Source organism: Mandrillus leucophaeus, unplaced genomic scaffold, assembly GCF_000951045.1.
Source record: "Mandrillus leucophaeus isolate KB7577 unplaced genomic scaffold, Mleu.le_1.0 Scaffold330, whole genome shotgun sequence".
In the NCBI taxonomy this organism is placed as follows: Eukaryota; Metazoa; Chordata; class Mammalia; order Primates; family Cercopithecidae; genus Mandrillus; species Mandrillus leucophaeus.
The window spans coordinates 2,626,421-2,642,133 of NW_012103477.1; positions in this window are offsets into that span (position 1 = coordinate 2,626,421).

Genomic DNA, 15,713 nt, shown 5'->3' on the forward strand with positions numbered 1-15,713 from the left:
ACGGAGCCAAGCGGCCCTCACTTCATTAAGTGCAAAGCCTCTGCCTGAGAAAATCAATCGCAACCTAAAGCAGAAAGACAAAAATCAATCCTGGCTATGCATTCCAGGCCTCTGTGCACAGGAGTGCATACAGGGGACCCCAGGGCTGGCTTCAGAGGGGCCCGTTCCCGCATCCCCCAGGGGCCAAGAGTGTGGGCACATGCAGGAAGCAGAGGGCCGGGACAAGGCTTTTAAATATCAAATCAGCAAGAACCATGATAACGGAAGGGGAACCGCGTGGTGCCCTTCAAGTACAACGTGAAAGGCACAAAGCAATATCCATCTATTCAGACATTTATTCAGCAACTACTATAGTCTAACCCAGGAAAAGCCCAGGGATTCAAGCGAAATAATCCAGTGTCTGTCCTCTAGTTCTCTAGGGACTTTTAGTGTGGTGGGGAATACAAGCATGTGGGGACTAAATTTGGCCTGAGCGGGGTTGGGAAATGCAGGGAACCTCATGGGTGGGGGTGGAGGGAAGGGGCAATTTGATTTGGGTCTTGAAAGATGAATAGGAGTTTGCTAGAAAAATGTTTCCCCTAATAAGGGGCAATGTGGCAAGGAAGGACTAAATCCCTTTTTTGTATGATGCCTGACAAGTTTGCATTCTCCTGAGCTGACACAGAAAACACTGTGACCAAAACCTAGTTGTCTTTTCTAGATAGCTCTTAAAGCCTGAGACTGCTTTCCTACCTTGGGGAAGTGACTGGGGCAAATCAGAAAGAAGCATGAAAGTCCCCTTTACATATTTCCCTTCATCCTTGAGTTGAAATGAGCCGAGCGGCTGGCTCTGGCCTCTTCTCTTCTGAGTGTTGCTTGATGAACCCCAAAAGTCCTGGGGCCCTGGTCCTAGTGTTGGTTTCATTCCCCCCTCCCCATTTCTCTACTTCCCTAAACTAAGTGCCTCTGGGAAATTCATCCCTTCGCTCATTCTTATTTTGGGCAACATTGCCTGAGTGCCAGGTGCTTTGCCAGGTGCTAACAATACAGACCCTCAGGAGAGACCTGCAGGAGCCCAACCATTCAGCAGGCACCGGGGAAGGAGACCTGGTGCATCCCGGGGACATGGGGCAGGCTTTCCCCAAAGGTGACTCCTGAGGTCATTCCTGAGTCTGCGCTTGCCTGGGTAGGCACGGGTGGTGGGCAGGACATTCAAGTCAACTTGCTGACACCTGGTAAGGCTTACACCCAGGCCCCTAATGCAGTGCCCACCACATCATCTTCATTTTTCCATTTAATCCCTGGGGCCCCCCTGAGAGATGAACAGCAGGGGCATTTTATGAATAAAGACACTGGCTTAGAAAATGAAGTACTTTTCCCAGACCTACCCCATGTGGACAGAGTCAGGATGGACACGAGGGGCAGGTGCACCTCCCAGCAATGAAGAGGAGCAGTGAGAACAGGCGGGGACCAGGGATGTGAGGACCAACACTGACTGAGCCTCCGCAATCTCCACCAGGGGACAGCATCCTCATTCCTAGATGGCCAGCTCCCATCCACCCTCAGACCCAGAGCCTGGATCTGTTCTGCTGGCCTTTGAAAGTGGCACTCCTGCCACCGGCTGCCAGGTTACACAGGTACCTACCTACCCAGGCATCCCACAGACATTTTTTGGGCACCAACTCGGTGCTGGCTCTGTTCCAGGTCCCAGGGTCACAGAGAGGGAGATGCACACTGATGGCCCTGATGGATCCAGCCCCAGCCTCTCAGTGTGGGGCCCCTGAACCAGCACAGGCAGCAGCCAAGAATGTGTGTTAATTAGCTTGCCTTAGTCATTCCGCAGTAGATGCATATATCAAAGCGTCACGTCGTACACTATAAATATATACAATGTTTATTTGTTGATTTAAAAAAAAGAAAAAAGTAGTTATTGTAAAAAAGAAAATGCAGAATCCCTGTCAAACCGTTCCAGTCACTGAAAGGAAACAGCTTTTAATGCGTGCTGAGGAAAGCATGTTTACATTTGCGTTTTAAAGCTCTATATGTAAACCTGTTTAATATGAACCAATGCAGAAAGAAACATGTTGCAAAAATGCGTTCTCAACATTTGTTTCCAAAGGTGTTTCTCTGTAAAATCCTTCCCACTGAAGTAAAACAGCTTCTGTGCACATTTAAGGGAAAAAGAGGGGAGGACTGTCAGTGCTTCCTGCACTGGGAACCCATCTTTACCTTTAATAAACAGTGGGCCAAACCTGGTCCTCCCAGGGTTTCACTCCTGCTGAGGAAATTCACACCTAAGAAACAGTTAAGTCGTGGTAAAGACTGCAGGGGGTTCAGGAATGCAGGTAACAGTAAGAAAAGGAAGCAGAGAGGGCTGTACTGCAGGCGCCCAGGTTATGGGCTGTTCTGCTGGTCCAAGTTGGAGAAAGTGTAATTAGCAGCAACATGCAGCTCCTCGTGCTAGATGGAGACTTGAACCCAGGTCTTTGGGTCCCCAAACCTGCACCCTTCCAGCTTCACAGCAGCAAAGGACCTGAGCATATTTCACAGGATGATGTGTGCCCATCCTCCTGCTCTGCCCCTTCCCAGGAGAACATGGGCTCAGTGAGGGCTGGGACTGTGTGCTCCGTTTACTGCCGTATCTCCACAGACCGTAGCAGGCACTCATCAAATACATGTCAAATACACAAATAGATAAGATAGCAAAGCAGCCAGAGGTGACGTCATCACCTCAGCGAAGCTCAAGCCCCATCTACGGGCAGATGCAGATGCCCGTGGAGGAAGCAGTGGGGGTGACCAGCAGGGTCACGTCGGGCCACTGGCTTGAACTTGATTTCTGTCTCCTGCTCTCTTGCTAAATGGGAAAAAAAAAAAATGCCCTGCTCACTTGGCAGGGAAAGTCCTTATGGTGTGAACTGACTCACCCTATCAAGAGGTAGAAATGGGTTAGGGTGAATAATGGACCATCAATAGCTAGACTCGTGTGAAGAGCACGTCGTCAAGTCTGCGTGACCTGGTGACAAGGACAGCCCTGCCTCTCTCCCGGGTCCTGATCCCTAGGAAGCCAACCCCAGGGGGAGGTTATTTGCCTGCCTGGGATAATTAGCAGCAGAGGCAGACAGAGCCACGTGGTCAGGTGTGGGCCCTCTTTCCAGCTTGCTGTGTTCTCCTATGGTGGGTGACCACACTCCTGGGCTTCAGTTTCCCTGTTTAAGCAGTTAGACCCACCCCCCCTTCCATCACTCATTTTGTTCTCTGTATAGAAGGACCCTGATGAAAGGAACATCCCTGGCCTCTGTTTTCCTTCTCACGCTCCCCCGTCTCTCCAGGCAAAGGGGGAGTGACTCAGCTGATGGGTGAGTTTTAGTTTTAGTTTAATTTCTTACTGTCACTGAAACAAATGACTACAAATGTTGCAGCTTAAGACAACACCAATTGATTGATTGATTGATATTTATTTTTTGAGACAGGGTCTTGCTCTGTTGCCCAGGCTGAAGTGCAGTGGTGTAACGATGGCTCACTGCAGCCTCAGCCTCCTGGGCTCAAGCAGTCCTCCTGCCTCAGCCTCCTGAGTGGCTAGGACCACAGGCACACACCACCACACACAGCTAATTTTATTTATTAATTGATTTTGGTAGAGACGGGGTCTCCCTATGTTGCCCAGGCTGGTCTCTAACTCCTGGACTCAAGCAATCCTCCTGCCTCAGCCTCCCAACGTGCTGGGATTCCAGGTGTGAGTCACCACATCCGGCCACAATAACACCATGGAGATGGCTCCGGGCCAGGGCATGACCCAGTGTTTGGGACATTAGCAAGTCCATCTGGCAGTTCCTTGGTCGTCTCCCTCCCAATAGCCTTGTCTAAAATGAAGACGATTGCCTTTTACGCTTTATTTACTTGATTCTTGTGTCCATTTGCCAAACTTGGGAGGGGAGGGTGTGTCCTACGTCAACCCACTGAAATTCTCATGGAGATGCCTGTTGCACTTCCAGGAACATAGGAAACATTAAGAATGGGGTCTGGGAACGCAGAAATGATAGAGATTGAGGTTTCTGGAGTCCTGTAAGCCCGTGGCTTGAGGCCACCCTTGTGGGTTTCTAACTTTGTGAAAAGTCAATGGTACTCTATGACTAGGGTTTCAGGGGCACCTGGCTTTTGTGGGTGCAGCCTGGGAGGGCCATGCTGAGCCTGGGACCTGAGTGCCCTTGAGCTCTGCTGGATCTTGACCTTGGCAGATCACTGTGGCTTATAGAGGCTTTAACCATAGGCTAGGGGCTATTTTGTAGCAAGGGCAGACCTTGGCAGTTCCAGGTGGAATGGAATGTGCTTTTTTAGCAGTATGATGAGGGCATAGCTTTGATGATAGCATCTGTGGGTATACAGATTTTAAGGCATTAGGGGATGAAACATTTTTTGTTTTGCTGCTTTTAACTGTGGTGCTCAGTCAGACTGGCAGGCGAGGGAGCCAGGAGTTACAACTGTAAAAGCATCTAGGTTCTGCTGGCATCAGGAGCAGGCAAGAGGCTCCAGCTTCGAGCTGTCAGAGCTGAGTCCGCAAGCAGGATTGAATCTGCCAGCCACTATTGTTCCTCTCCCTTCGTCCTTCTCTCCCCGCTTCCTTCCCTCCTCCCTTCCCTCCTTCTCTCCCTCCTTCTTTCTTTCCTTCATTTCTTCCTGTTCTTCCTTCCTTCCTTCCCTCTCTCCTCCCTTCCCTCCTCCCTTCTCTCCTCCCTTCTGTCCCTCCTTCCTTCTTTCTTTCCTTCTTCCTTCTTTCATTTCCTTCCTTCCTTCCCTCTCTCCTTCCTTCCCTTTCTCCTTCCTTCCCTCTCTCCTTCTTTTTTCCTTCCTTCTCTCCTTCCTTCTCTCCTTCCTTCCATCCTTTCTTCCTTCATTAATTTCTAACTCCCTTCAAGGCCAAGACAGAGGGCTGCCAAGGTGCTAACCTTGAATCCATGGGTCCCTTGTGAGTCACCTTCAACCAATAGTCTCAAGTGGACCCTGATATATGAGTCACATAAATTCTGATCATGGCGTTAGATTTCTGAGGTCCCCAGAGGTGGCTTCCTCCGCAGAAGACAGAAATGGCTAGAGGCCGACTGAGACACCATGAGTGCCCTTCCTAGGAAGAGGGTGGGGAGGAGATCCTCCCGCAAACCCATGGTCTGGGAAGACAGTGACTGCATGGCAGAGCCCGTGCCTTCTCTTTCTGGGAACCAGGTTTGCTCAGAGGGACTGAGGAGGCAAGGGGGTGGCCTGAGAACACATCTCAGAATTACTCTCAGAACAGCAGCTGGGCTGTGAGGAAGGCAAAAGAAGCAAGAGACGGATTCCAGATGCAGAGCAGAGGCATCTCCTCTCAAGGAAGGTGGAGATCTCAGAAAATGTACCAGGCAGATGTGACAGGGAAACTGAGACTCTGGCCTATCTGCTCTTAAAGAAGCAGGGAAATGGACGATGTAAGGCTCAAGCATATTAAACCATTATTAAAGAGAAAAGTTAAATTCAGGTCAAACAGCTCCAAGGGACAAGAGAAGGTGTCTTGGTTCCTACCGATTGGAGAAGTAGAATCACAGGGGGTGACGGGCACGACTCCCTGCAGGAGCGCCACCCAGGACCTGTTCAAGCTACAGGTAACAGTTAGAGCAAAGGTGCCTGGGAGTCATTTCCTCTGAAGACAGTGGCAGCTGCAGGAGGCAGTCACAGGAAATCTGGGCAGCTCACCGAGCAGAAGGCAAGGAGGTAAGTTTCAGGTTGATGAAAGGGAAACTTCAGCCGAATTAAATTTAAAAGAGTCTAATTGAGCAATGAACGATTCACGAATTGTGCAGCCCCCAGAATCACAACAGACTCCAGGGGTGCCTTGTGGTCAGAGAACACATTTATAGACAAAAAAGGTAAAGTGACATACAAGAATCAGAAATGAGGTCCAGAAACAGTGAGATTGGTCACAGCTCGGCGTGTGCCTTATTTGAACATGGTTTGAACGCTCAGCAGTCTATGAGTGGTTGAAGTACGACGACTGGGATTGGCCAACACTCAGCCATTATTACAGGTGCATACTATTAAGTTAGGTTTTCAATTTTGTCTGTTAAGCTAGGTGACAGTTCATCCACAAGGACTCAAATACACAAGTATGGCGTCCTTCTCAGGCTGTGTTTGGTTCGCTTTAACAAGGTGGATCTCCTCGCCGTAAGTATTGGTGCAGCCAGGGCCTGATAGGGAAATTTAGGAAAGGGGGCCTAGGGAGACGTCCAGCAGAGAAGAAGCAGTGAGTCAGTGAGGGCCTGGGCATACCTCTGTCGCACAGCCTGGGTTCAAATCCTGGCTCTGTCACCTAGTGCTCTGCAGCCTTGGGCAAGAGACTTCACCTCTCTGTACTTCAGTTTCTCCACCTGTAAAAATGGGGCCGATGACGTTATTTGTGTTGCAAGACTGATTAAAAATTAGACAAGTTAGCACTTGCAAAGCCTGCAGGAAGACTCCTGGCATACGGGCCATGCTATGCAAGTGCTGGCAAATAAACACATGCAAAGGGCAGGCAGGATGATAACATATTGAGACCCGGCCGGCAGGGACAGCGGCCCGACGGGATTAGATGCTGGAGTTGGATTTCTAAATCTGCAAGGTGATGAGGAAAAGATTTGTTTAAACTGTGGTTTTGGCAGACTTAGGTCTTATTGATTTTGTATTTCTCACTCCCGGATAGAATCTGGAGGAAAATGTTAGAAAAACAAGGGCCTGATTTAGCAAACAAAGGAAGAAGCAAAAGAGGAAGGCCCTGGGCGCCAGCAAACAGAGCCAACCTGTGCATGCCGAGCTGCGTCGCTAAGAAGCAGGTTAAAGGTTAGAAGTTTCCTGCGCCAGCCACAGGTGTGAGGCAGATTCCAGAGCTACGCGAGTGCCGTGCTGCCCGGCACAGAAGCAGGGAGCCTCCTGTGGCTACGTCAGTTTACAAAGGCATTAATTAAAATGAAATGTACAATTCCGTTCCTTCGTCACACTAGCCACATTTCAAGTACTGCTGCTTAAAACATTAGGCATCGTAGAGAATGTTCCCACCATTGCGGAAGTTTCCATGGGAAAGCACTGTTGCAGCATATATGCAATCAGCCCTTCCTACCCCACTCTGGTAGAAAAATGTGGCTGAGAGAAATGTGTTTCACAGAAAAATGCAAGCCTATGGGGGCAGGAATTGTATCGTTTTGTTGCTCATGGCTGTATATCCCAGCCCCAGGGCAGTACCGATGGTGGGCAGAGTCGTGGCCCTCAAAAATGTCCATGTCCTTGTTCCCAGAGCCTGTGAACATGTGGCCTTCCACGGCAAAAGGGGCTTTGCAGATATGATTAAGTTAAGGATTTGGGGATGGGGAGGTTGCCTTTGATTATCTGGGTAGGCCCAATGTCATCACAATGGCACATAAGGAAGATGGAGGCCGGAGTGGGGGTCAAAGCTGTGATGATGCGGACTGATGTTGGAGTAATGGGGGGGTCACCAATCAAGGGATGCAGGTGGCCCCTGGAATCTGGAAATGGTGTGGAAATGGGTTTTCCCCTAAATCCTCCAGGAGGAACCAACTCTGCCTACGCTATGATTCTAGCCCATTTTGGACTTCTGGCCTCCAGAACTGTGAGATAAGAAGTCCACATTAGACTTGTGCTAACTTGTTACAGCAGCAATAGGGCACTTATACAGCACCACTTACACAATATGTGCCTGGATGAACATATTGTGTTCATCCAATAAATACTGGCTGGATGAACAAACAAATGAACGAGTGAATGAATGGCAAGGAATACCACAGAGGTCTTCAACACACAAAATCAGAGGAAATGCAGTCTTTTAGGAGCACTGGGAAGAGGCTCAGCAGCACGACTTTCCCGGCTCCCATGGCAGCTCAGCCCAGCAACTTGCTGAGGGTGACCCTGTGGCTGAGTAACTGTGGGAAGGAGATGGGAACCATCCCCAGGAAACACAGCTTCAGGCGCAAGGGATTCCATCTCAAGAGACAATGGGAACAGGAAGGATGACCCTTCCCAGAGGACACTGTGGGGGCTTTGTGGAGAGACAGAGTTGAAGCTCAGCCTGTCATTGAGGCACCCAGAACCCAAGATAAAGCGGTTTTAAGCATGTGAAACAAGTAAAACTCATCTCACAAGAGGCCTGTTAACTGGGGCTTTCAGCAGACTTAGCCAGACCATGGCACCCTCCTGCGGGCAGCTCTCTGAAAGACAAGACAGCATCCTGTGGGGAGTTCTCAACCAATTCGACAAACATCACTAACTTCTTAGGGAGAGATTTTGCCCAGGTGAGTGCAAGTTCTCAGGTCCTGGACTTGGTGCAATGGACGAAACTGAAACCAGCGGGATTTTCTCCGTCTTCATTCAATACCAGAGTCTGCCCTGTGTTTTGCGGGCACTAAGTACTGAGCTCTAGGAACAGAGCTTTGCCTTGGACAACTGCTTCAGGGCTGGGGATGACCTTGTTCTCTAAATATATCAGGGAAAATACCACCATATTATTGTGTATCTTGGAAACTCTTCACACTCACTCAAACCAAGGCACACAGCAGCCTAATTCAACTTCTGAGGTTCTGAAGAAGACATCCTCATCCTCACAAGACAGGCCAAACAGCAACTGCTACAGAAACCCAGGTCTGGGAGCCCACATGACTGGAGCCTGAGCAGGGTAAGACATTGTGGGAGCCAGCTTCCAGGATGCCCCCTAAGGATCCTCACTTCCTGGTATCCAGACCCACATTGACTAGGGCTGAGCTGGATCAACAATAGGACATTGTGGAAATGACACAGCATAACTTCCAAAGTTGAGTCATAAAAGTTATTGCAATGGTGGCCTTGCTCTCTCAAATAATTCATTCTGGGGGAAGCCATCTGCCACATCAGAAGGACATAGTGGCCCTTAAAGAGACCCATGTGGTGAGAAACTGAGGCTGCCTGCTAAGAGCCAGCACTACCTTGGTGGCATGAAGGCAGCCATCTTGCAAGCACAGCCTCCAGCCCCAGTCAAGCCTTCAGATGATGGCAGCCCCAGCGACATCTGACTGAGGCCTCAGGAGAGACCACAAGCCAGCCCTCCTAGGTAATCTGCTCCGGAGTGTCAGACCCACAAACACTGAGAATAATCAATGTTTATGGATGTTTCAAGCTGCTTCATGTTGAGACCTTCTAATGAGCTCATTGGGATGATATGGTTGGACATAATTTGGGATGTAGCCTAGAAGAGAGAAGATATTTTTAGCCTTGGAAACACGAGCAATCTCAAAGTTAATCTCATTCATGTACTCTGTGCCTTCTGGAGAAAATTTTGCACTGCCCTTCAGCAGTCCCAGGAGATTCCCCAAAGCAGCCACTGTTTGTATAAGCCGCCACGTGAAGGTGGGAAAGATGGCCTTGGAAGATAGCTCTTGTCATTTAAAGAGGAAGCTACACCCCTGGCTGATTGCAAGCTTATTGATTAAGGAAACAGCTTCAGAAGTTCACTCATGATGTTTCCACACAGAAGGACTTTCACTGGGTCACACTCCAGCCTCTCCAGCCACCTTGTCACCCCTGAGCTCAAGGAGAAAGCCCTGGATGTAAGCAGAGGCTCTTCTCCTTGCTCTCCAGCCTCCTCCTGCCTGCTGAGCAGATGGACTCCGGCTACTTGGCTCTGTGATGTGCAAAGTGTGCTCAGGTAGGCTGTGGTCTCAAGGCATAACCTGGAGGATAGCAGGTACGTTTCATTAGTGGGGGATATGTATGTTATCAAGACCACCTGGACATTCCCAAGGCACATAAGACCAGCAGCTTCCTTAGTGATACAGAGATACATATTTTCACCTTCCTGTCACCTGCGTCTCTTTCAGTTGGTTGCAAGCCTGTGGGGGACAAGGAAGATGTTACATAACGAGCATCCTTAAGTCAGCACGGAGGGCTCGGACCACCTGGGCAATGGCAGCTCACTGGGAATCCCCAGGAAGAGAAGAGTGCTGTGGACTGTGCCCCCCACCTGCCAAATTCATATGTTGAAACCTCAATCCCCAGTGCAATGGTATTTGGAGATCGGGTCTTTGAGAGATAATTAGGTCATATAGGTGGAGCTCTCATGATGGGATTAGTGCCTTTGTAAGAAGAGTCAGGAGGCAGCTCACTCTCCCTCTTTCTTCTCCCTGTCTCTCTGTCTCTCCTCTCTCTCTCTGTCTCTCTCTCTCTTTCTCCTCCTCCTCGTCCTCCTCTCTCTCTCTCCCTTCCTTACCACCCCACCAACATGAGGACACCGTAAGAAGGCAGTGTCTGCAATCCAGGAAACAGACTGTATTAGTCCGTTTTCACACTGCTGATGAAGACATACCCGAGACTGGGAAGAAAAAAGAGGTTTAATTGGACTTATAGTACCACATGGCTGGGGAGGCCTCAGAACCATGGCAGGAGGTGAAAGGCACTTCTTACATGGTGTCAGGAAGAGCAAATGAGGAAGATGCAAAAGCAGAAACCCCTGATAAAACCATAAGATCTAGTGAGACTTATTCACTACGAGAACAGTATAGGGGAAACTGCCCCCATGATTCAAATTATCTCCCACCAGGTGAGAATTACAGGAGTACCATTCATGATGAGATCTGGGTTTGGGGACACAGAGCTAAACCATATCACAGGCCCTCACCAGAAACCAAATCTGCCAGCACCTTGATTTTGGATTTCCATCCTCCAGAACTGTGAGAAATAAATGTCTACGTTTAAAGCACTCTGTCTATGATATTTTTGTTATAGCAGCCTGAACTAAGACAAAAAGTTAGCGGTGGATGAGTTGAGGGTCACGGGTGTGGCCACCAGTGGAGGTCCTTATTCTTGCCTAATACGGGAGGTCCAGCTCCCCGGTGACTCAGTTTCACCCTGAGTGCCTTGCTGGAACTGTGGTCTCTGCACTGATGGTGAAGCCGTCTGCTAGTTATGCAAGAAAGCCCTCAACGGGCAGTTAGTGATGTGCCTGCCTCATGAATTACTGAGGCCCATCCATTTTCTACAAAGGCTGAGCCGAACTCGGAGACCTTTCATAATTTGACATTTGATTGCATTTCGGGCCCATGGTGTTCGGTGTTTAAATATTTCAGGCAGAAGTCTAGGCTGCTGGCACGCGGCCCTCCCGCTGTGTGCGGCAAAGCTTCCCTGCCTTACTCATCGGCATGGAAGGAAGAAGGGCTCCAGGATAAGTGGCAGGACTGCAGTCACAGGCTTGTTGAATGCCTCCCACCGCCTACAGGGAAAGGAGCTGTCTCACCGCCACCAGCACCGTAACAATGTGCTGAAGCTGAATTCAAGGCAATCCACAGCTCCTCTGTAGGCAATGAGTTGTCCCGATTGGAGTGTCTGGGCCTTTTGTGGTGAGAGACTCACATTGTTCACTCCACTCCACACTGAAAGCGTCCTTCACCCACCACTCCTGCAGGAGAGCACCCGGCTCTTTTGGGGAAAAAGCTCTCACTTAAGAAACCCTCCTCTCCCCTTAGGTGTATTGGGTTGATTCCATTTTCCATGAACACATTAAGTGTTGTCAGACGTGGATCAGAGCCCCTGAAAGAGCTGGGTCTGCTCTCCCAGAGTGCAGCTGGGCCTCCCTTCCAGCTTTCTGTTGGCCACCACCTCGGGAGCTCCTTTGCTCTGGGGCTGGGGTGCCCTCGCTCTGAACCCAAAAGATCGACGTGATAAATTATCACCAAAGCAGTGCCAGCTGTCAGATCAGTCCTTTGTGTTTTAAACATTCATTCAGGTGTCCAGTGACTGCTACCACATGCCCCATTAGAGAGGTTCTGTGCTAGGGGCCAGAGCACATAGGCTATAAGGAACAAGTCTGTTTTGTGTGTCCCATAAAAATTCATGTTGAAGCCGTAACCCCCCAGGACTCAGAATGTAACTGTTTGGAAATAAGATCTTTGCAGAGGTGATTAAGTTAAAATGAGGTCATTAGGGTGGGTACCTAATCCAAGAGGACTTGTGTCCTTACAGAAAGAGGGGATTAGAACACAGACATACAGAGAGGGAAGACGATGAGAAGACACAAGGAGAAGATGGCATCTTCAAGCCAAGGACAGGGGCCTCGGGAGCCACCAACCGTGCCGACACTTTGATCTCGGACTTTCAGCCTGGAAGACTATGGGAAAATAAATTCCTGTTGTTCAAGACCCCGAGTCTGTGGGGCTTTGTTATGTCAGCCTAGAAAAATTTAAAGCAAAGTCCTTGCTGTCAAGGTGGTTGTGATCTTGAGGGTGAGGCAGACAAGTAACCAGGTGACTTAAAGTTGATCAGGATAAGTCAATGATGCAGGCAAGGATCAGAGCAGAGGAGGCACAGAGAAGAGGAGCCCACCCAGGACCCAGGGAGTAAGGGCAGGCCATGGGCTCTGTGGCAGACACAGGAGAGGCTCAGGATTAGGGACAGATGAAACAATTGCTAAACAACCCTCAAGAAGATACTATTTTTATCAATGGGAGCAACACAGAAACAATGTACTTCAGAAAACGGGTATTGCAAAACAAAAAACTGCAATAGTCAAAGAGGACTTCCTGGAGGAGGGGACATGCAAACTGGATTTTGGTTTGTATTTAGGAATGGGTTGTATTTAGGTCTCAGGACTCAGAAGGTGTACACATGCCCTCTGCTCAAATGTTCCATCGGGCTGACTTTTGTCACATGACCACATCTAGCTAGAAGGGAGGTGGGAGATGTACTCTGAAGCCAGATAGCCAGGTGCACAGCAGGTATGTGGAGTTCTATTAATAGCAAGGAAAAAGGGAGAACTGTCATCAGATGATTGATTTTCAGTTTTCCTCCATCACACGCTTGGTGATTTGTTGAGCTTCAAATACCGAATCTCATAGCAAGTTGCTGAAGAAACTGAATGCCTGATTCATGTGGGGGAAAGAACATCTTCTGGCCTAGGCTGTGGCCCCCTCCAGAGGGGAAATTGGGAGAAATCAAGAGACCAGTGGGGTGCATGCCAAACCACAGCCAGTGGATGGTTTTGCTGATCAGTGTCTCTTTATCGTCTGCGGTGCAGGATTGTCTCACCCTGTGGTGGAAGGAAGAGGAAATGAGCGTCAGGTTGTGGTGTGGTTTGAACGTACGTGTGCCTCCAAAATTCATGTTGGAACTTAAACCCCAAAGCGATGGTATTCAGAGGCAGAGCTTTCGGGGAAGTTATTAAATAATGAGAACTCCTCCCTCATGAATGGCTTTCTGCTCTCATCAAAGAGGTTGTAGCAAGCACCCTCGTCCCTTTTGCCTTCCATCTTCTCTGCCATGTAAGGACACAGCGTTCATCCCCTCTGGCCCCACACACATTCTAGCTGTGCGCATGGCTGTCTGGCTTCAGACTGTATCTCCCACCCTCCCTTGCAGCTAGATGTGGCCATGTGACAAAGCTCAGCCCACTGGAACGTGAGTGGAGGGGATGCATACAACTTCTGAGCTGTATCCCTGAAGAAGCTCCCACAGACTCTTTCAGTCCCTGCCCTTTGGGGAGAGTGACAAAACATTGGAGGAACCATGGAAATTAACAAGTTAAGGATGACCCAGCCGCCTGCCAGCCCCATGTGAGGACACAGCAAAAAGGAACCATGTTAAAAGAGAGAGTAGCCCTGCCCAGACACTGAATGTGCCGGCCCCGTGACTGTGGACTTCCCAGTCTCCAGAGATAAATGAGAGAAGTAAGCGTCTGTTGTTTACGGGCCACCCGGTCTGTGGTATTTTGTGGTAGCCACCCAAATAGACTCAGACAGATTGGCTCCTGGTAGATCTGGACACCGACTCCACCTCCACCTCCACATTGCTCTGTGACTTCAGGAAAGTTACTTGACACCTCTGGTGCTCAGTTTCCTTGAGAACATTCAAGCAGAAATGGCAGCACTGGGCCAGGGAGATTCGGTATTGGAAGCTCAATAAAGTGCCAACTATGTGATGGAGGAAAACTGAAAATCAATCTTCCGATATCAGTGAGGCCTTTTTTCCTTTTCAAACTTAGTAGAACCCCATACACATTCTGGCTGTGCACGTGGTCTGGCTTCAGACTGCCTAACCCACCCTCCCTTGCAGCTCTGTGTGGTCATGTAACAACAAGAAGTTGAAGGCGACCCAGCCACCTGCCAGCCCCGGTTTTCCACTCCCGGATGGTACAATGAGAGAGTGAAAAGATCTGTGTCATCGAAATCATATGGTTGGGCCTCTTTATTTTAGCAGCTTAGCTTCCACCCTAACAGATACAGAAACTAGTGCCAGAAGTGGGGTGCTACCAAAACGAAGAATTAAAATGTACACCACTGGCGTAGCAGTTGGTGCGGGAGGTGAGAGTCTAGATGCTGCAGGTTTGGCAGCCGTTCACCCTTGCTGTGTGTTGGAAATTTTGGTAGACCTATCCCCTGGGACAACTTGGAAGGCAGACCACTTTCCTACCCACTTTCCGAACTTTGTCTCGCCAGGACTCTGCTGGAAAAACTCAGAGTGTTGGCTGTTCTTTGTTGCTTTCGGCAAAATACAAAAGAGAGAAATACAGGTGAGAACCCATGGCTTTGTAAACAGGTATAGAAGATAATTGAGTTTGGTTAAGAGAACCTTACAAGCTGAGACCTGCAATCTAAATTGATTTAAAATCCAGAAATCTGGAATCTCACAAGATTAGAAAGGCCGTCTGCTCCTGTATCCCAGGCAGCAGGAGGTGCAAGGGTCTCTAGGTGCCTCCTTAGCTTCCATGAGCTGAGCAGGAGTGCTGCCTCCCTACCAAGCCTACTGTTTCAGAAGGCCATGGGGAGACGCCGTGAAATAAAGAGAGAGAGGGTGCACCACGTCAGATAGTGTTGCCTTGTAATTAATGTCCATCTGGAACTTGTGAATGTAACCTCATTTTTTAAAAAGGGTCTTTGCAGTTGTAATCAGGTTAAGATGTAGCCGTAATGAATTAGGATGGGCTCTAAATCCAGTAGTACTGGTGTCCTTATAAAAAGGAAGAAACTTGGACACAGAGACAAGAAAGAAAGTCATGTGAAGATGAAGGCAGAAATTTCAAGGACGTTGGCAAGAGCCAAGGAACATCAAGACTGCTAGAAACCAACAGAGGCTGGAATGAGCAAGGAGTGGATTGTCCCCTAGAGCCTTTGAGGGCACATGGCCCTGCCAACACTTTGATTTCTGACTTGTAGCCTCCAGAACTATAAGAGGATCACTACCTATTGTTTTAAGTCACCAGTTTGTGGCACTTTGTTACAGCATCTCTTGGAAACTAGTGCAGAAGCGTAGACCTGGTCAACCAAGAAAGCCTGGAAACAGGAGAGGGGACTTGGTCCGTTTAAGATCGTGACTGTAAGTGGATTGGAGGGGATGGTTACTTTCACATGGAATGGGCAGGAAGCAAATGCATTTTGAGCGACTGTTACTGTCCAAAACATGTGCCACAACTTGGGTCTACAAAAGCCCGTGATGGGACTTCAGGTCTTCAAAACTATATCTGGAGAAGGTGGCTGCAAAATCTGTGTATTGCCCAAGAAGCATAGCATCCTACGCTCGCTTCAGATGAGCTGTGAGGGGTGCTGCACAAGGAAGGGCCTTCCAGGGCACAAAGCCAGGAGACACAGACAACAAGCCCCGGAAGTGCTTCAGAGAGCAGGGCCAGGGCTGCCTGTGGGGTCACCAAGGAGCTCACCCTGCTGCCAGGGCTGGGAGTCTTTGTGATAATTCCTGCTCAGAAGGAT